The following is a 5,604-nucleotide window of genomic DNA, read 5'->3' on the forward strand; positions in this document are numbered from 1 at the left end:
CCATTGTGTGGTGGGGTTAAACTGTAACCATTTTTGTTTTCAAAAGGGTGCGTCTCTAAAGTTTGGGCCAAACGGTCAGGTGGGCACAAATGCATATTTTGGACAGAGGTGGGGGGTTACATTGGTGGCGAGGCTCTCCGCACTTCAGTTGCCCCCCCCCCCACCCCCCCCCACACACACACACACACACACCCTTGTTATCAGCTGGGAAGATTGTCATGTCTATGTTGTGGGCCCGTGTGTTTGTTTATGTGTATGTTTGTCTTTGTGTATCAGTTCGTTATAAAGGATGGAATTGCGTTAAATTGGTGCACGGAAACGGTGTGCTAGACAATGGTTTATCAGATTTGCATTGTTAAATGTAAATATTAGAAATGATAGAATAATCTGAGGGTTGTGGTCAGAAACTCGTCCAACGAGGAGAGTGCCCAGCCCTCATAAAAATGTGAGAGTAAGAGAGAACATACATTGTAGAATTGGATAAAATTAAATTATGATTGCAGATTTTAAATTTAGGAGGAATTATTGATTGGTTATGACGTAAGACTGTACAAGGACACATGTAAGGATCAGTCAAAGATTTGAATCACTTAGAGTTAAAAACAACAAATAAAAACGACATTGCAAGGGGGCACTTTTTATCAAAAGAACACCAAGTAAAGTATTAAGTAGTGGGCATTCGTGATTGGGATTAAATTAAGGATAAAATTAGGTCAATGATTAGAAATCAATGGTGCTCTACACAAAAAGGGCTTACATTTTAATGGGGAAATATTTGGAGTACTGTGTTGGTCTACATAGGTCATGGGCCTAGTTTATTTGGTTTTGATTGTGGTTTGGGTTTATTTTGTTTATTGTTAAGGTGTTCCTTGTTATTCTCTTATCCCCTGCATTGTAAATGTCTTCTTTATGCAGATAGGTTAACAGGCTGGGAATTTAGTGAGGAGATAATTGATCAATTGATGGGGGTTAATAATTGTCCAAATTCTAGTCACATGTTTTGAGGGACCACAGCAACAACATTATATTTAATTTGCAGGCCATTATTTCGTATGTGATGACAGTGTCTAGATAAGTAGACTGTTTTATCAAAAATGTGAGAGTGAAGGAGGAGGTTGGATTTGTAATCTGGCATTTGGGTGCCACTTTTAAGAGTCTGTGCAGGAGCATAGATTGTTTATGTTTGTTTTTAAAGATATATTTAACAGTTTATCTCGGTGCAGTAAGGATATAGCAATTTTGAAAGACTTAAAATTAAAAGCAAAATTCCATTTTAATTCTGACACATGCCAGCTAACATGAGGATGTGAAATAAATAAAGGAATGAATACTAGCTCAAATGTGGCATGTGTTTTAAATTGGGCGATAAGACATTCACTTCCAAGCACTATCCTTTAGCGCTGCTGACAATAATAACTTATGAGATGTTAAATCAAGGAGGAGTGTCATATTTGGAACACCGGCGCTGTATGACCTATAGATTGAACAATAACATTCACCGCATATACAACTATGTTGGTAGATTGTTAAATTACATTACAGTTTATTACAAAGGATTTCGGAACTTTATTTGATGATAAACACTGGAACAAGGATTTTAGCCGTGTTAATGGGTAGGGTGGATGGATTACTCGAAAAAAAAAAAAAAAAAGCTTTTGATAAGGGCGGCTTGATAGTAAGATGATGAGTGTGCGCAACTGATAGGATACAATATGTTAATGGGAAGATTTGGGGTGTAAGGAACAAATACTACACATGAAGACACGAAGATAGTTTTGTGAAATTTGTGTCCCAGTGTGTTCTGCCCTAGCGCATGGCACAAGTCCTGAACTGAGTCCTTGTACTCTACTGGCTGCCTCAAAATCAACAGAGGACTGTCCCTGGTCATGAGACACCTTTGACCTTTGGGAGAACAACAGAAACTATTATCATGCTTGAAGGGGGCAGGCACAGATCTTCACAGGACAAGAACCATATAGTTGGTGGAATACACACAGTTGCAGATCAAAAAGAAAATGGACTGAAAGAACAAAGACAAGATGGACACATTTGAGAATGGCGGACGGTCCAGCCCTGAATCATCATCATGAGAATCTAAGAGGAGAGGCTGCTAAAGACTTGCACGAGTCACATGAAGTCAAACTGGACACATTGCTAAAGACTGCTGAAGCATTACAAAGTTGGTGGAGTGTGGCTCAAAAGGGATGGAAGTGTGTTTGGGTGCTGGGGCAGACATAACTGAGGAGTTTTGATAAAAGAGGGAATAATAAGGCTGCTTATTGACACTGAAACGGGGATAAAAAACAAAATACATAGATATGGACAGTGAAGATGCACTGACAAATTATACGACAGCGTGATCAGAAACTTTGTAAAGTGGACATTGATCAATAGAAATTAAATCATTTGAATCATAAATCTTTATATATAACTTAGCATTTCAAAGACATAATTAATCTAACTGAAATAATGAAATTTTATAATTGGACCAGTGAAAATTTGGATTCGGGCAACAGAAGGCTGAATTGCTAAACTTAATTGACCTTTATCAAAACAACAGAATTTAATTACACATCAACTGCGACTGATTTATAGGATGCATATTTCAGCTTGAAGGGGTGAGGGGCCATAAGAAAGTTGGAATTCTGGATAGTCAGCAAAATAGTAATACAGTAGGGCTTTAAATAACCAGTACAATGACATGACCCTTGCGACAATTGATTTAAATGGCAATTTATGATAGGCACTTGGGGTTAGGATTAACAATCCATCCATCCATCCATTACTGGTGCAGCTTGTCCTTACGAGGGCCACAGATGATTAACAATAACAACTAGAATTATTCATTTCTGTAGAAATTGCGTGTGAAAGCGAAGAGGCTGAATAAAAATTCGGGGAAAGCTACAAGATTATGTTTAAATTTGGAACGTGTTTAATTGGCTAGAAAATTGATAAAAATAAAGAAAGAATTTTGTAAAATTGGGCGTGAATTTTAAAGTTGAAAATTTGAAATTTTCCACAAGTGAGAAGTTTTGGAATAGGTAGGCATAAGATGAACAGTTAAAAAATTGAAATGGGTTGAGTCAGTGAAAAAAAGAAAAAAGGAAAACTAGAAGAAATTCAAAGGGAAAAAATGAAATTTTGCAAAATTTTACCGCAATGTTGGAAGTGAGGATGTGAAATTTGAATTTGAATCTAGGAGGTTAAAAGTGTAATGGAATAAATCAGATGAATTATGTGGAAGTAGTTAAGATAAAAATAAAATAAAAGGAAGAAGAATGCAGAAGAAGTTGAAGAAACTTTGTAAAGTGGACATTGATCAATAGAAATTAAATCATTTGAATCATAAATCTTTATATGTAACTTAGCATTTCAAAGACATAATTAATCTAACTGAAATAATGAAATTTTATAATTGGACCAGTGAAAATTTGGATTCGGGCAACAGAAGGCTGAATTGCTAAACTTAATTGACCTTTATCAAAACAACAGAATTTAATTACACATCAACATCGACTGATTTATAGGATGCATATTTCAGCTTGAAGGGGTGAGGGGCCATAAGAAAGTTGGAATTCTGGATAGTCAGCAAAATAGTAATACAGTAGGGCTTTAAATAACCAGTACAATGACATGACCCTTGCGACAATTGATTTAAATGGCAATTTATGATAGGCACTTGGGGTTAGGATTAACAATCCATCCATCCATCCATTACTGGTGCAGCTTGTCCTTACGAGGGCCACAGATGATTAACAATAACAACTAGAATTATTCATTTCTGTAGAAATTGCGTGTGAAAGCGAAGAGGCTGAATAAAAATTCGGGGAAAGCTACAAGATTATGTTTAAATTTGGAACGTGTTGAATTGGCTAGAAAATTGATAAAAATATAGAAAGAATTTTGTAAAATTGGGCGTGAATTTTAAAGTTGAAAATTTGAAATTTTCCACAAGTGAGAAGTTTTGGAATAGGTAGGCATAAGATGAACAGTTAAAAAATTGAAATGGGTTGAGTCAGTGAAAAAAAGAAAAAAGGAAAATTAGAAGAAATTCGAAGGGAAAAAATGAAATTTTGCAAAATTTTACCGCAATGTTGGAAGTGAGGATGTGAAATTTGAATTTGAATCTAGGAGGTTAAAAGTGTAATGGAATAAATCAGATGAATTATGTGGAAGTAGTTAAGATAAAAATAAAATAAAAGGAAGAAGAATGCAGAAGTTGAATAATAATAAAATCAAGGCAATTCAAATGTATTTATATAGCCCACAAGCAAGTCTCAAAGGGCTCCAATTGTACAAACATTGCCAATTTAAAATACAAGAACAATAAGTGTGAGGGCCACAATGATGATCATGACAGCAAAAATATTTCTAATTGGTTTTGATAGGTACAAAGGGGGAACATGGAAGAAGGTTTTCAAAATGTGTGACTCAATTATCAAGAGTAAGTATTTCTTTTTAATTCTAAGAATTGGCATCAACAAAAAATGAGAACGATAATCCAAGGTTATAGTGTAAGTGGCAGGAGGAAGCTGTGTATATTTTTTAAACATTATTTTCAGTATCATTATTTCTTAGGAGGGTCAGTAATGCTTGTGAGAAGATGAATGAAGGAACAAGGTAACAGTAAAAGGGAGTGCTCTAAAAATTTTTGGTTCTTTGGCAGAGGTAGTTATTTGGAGGGATGAATTTAAACTGAAAGCAAAATGGAACTGTTTAGTGGAAGAAATATGAGAAGGTGGAAATATTGAAGTTACAGCTCAACACAAAGTGTCAAATAGTCTAAGTGTGAGATGTGAGCAAACTAAATGGGGAGTTAAATCATGTTCCAGTATTATGCATATTGGCAAACGATGTGAGGACAGGAGACCAGACAATTAGATATTAATTTTGGATTTAAAATAAAAAAGGGAAATTTTAATTGAGGAGAACATTTTGCGTAGGGAGGGTTCTTTTTACAATTTAATATTGTATGTTTTATGTGTGTGTTGTGGGATGACAGTTTGTCTGTAATGCTGTATGAATGTCAAGTCTGTACTTGGGATGGGGTTTGTGTATTGTGAATGGTTAACATGATTCAAGGTTGGGGTGATGTGATCACAGCAGAGGATAACATTCCTCTCACCTGAAAAATATAGAGATACTACAGATTTGAAAAAGCAAGATTGATCAGGGCTCATTTTGGACTAAATATGGGTTTAGGATTACTCTGGGGCACCATTGACAACAAAATACTTCAATGGAGAAGGCCCATTTCAAGATTGTGACCAGACGTGACTATACCAGCATTGACAGTCAAGACTCTGAGCCAAGACAGTGTATGACAACAACTCTGGACTTACCTGACAGTGTGACGTATGTATGTGACGGAATTTGTGATGACTTGCTTTGTTTTGATGTTTTACCTAATTGTATTGCAGCCTCTAACAGCAACACAGGGAGCAGATTGTGCTTTATTTGTTAAACTTGCGTTTACTTTGCAGGTTGTCAACTGCAGTCTTGGAGAATTTTGTGTCATGTCTGTGAACATGCATTAACAACTAACCCCTTACTTTTCATAATGAGTTTGTAAATGTGATCGGTTTCATGACAGGCTCGGCAGGC

This window comes from Syngnathus scovelli, chromosome 3, assembly GCF_024217435.2.
Source record: "Syngnathus scovelli strain Florida chromosome 3, RoL_Ssco_1.2, whole genome shotgun sequence".
NCBI classification, from domain to species: Eukaryota; Metazoa; Chordata; class Actinopteri; order Syngnathiformes; family Syngnathidae; genus Syngnathus; species Syngnathus scovelli.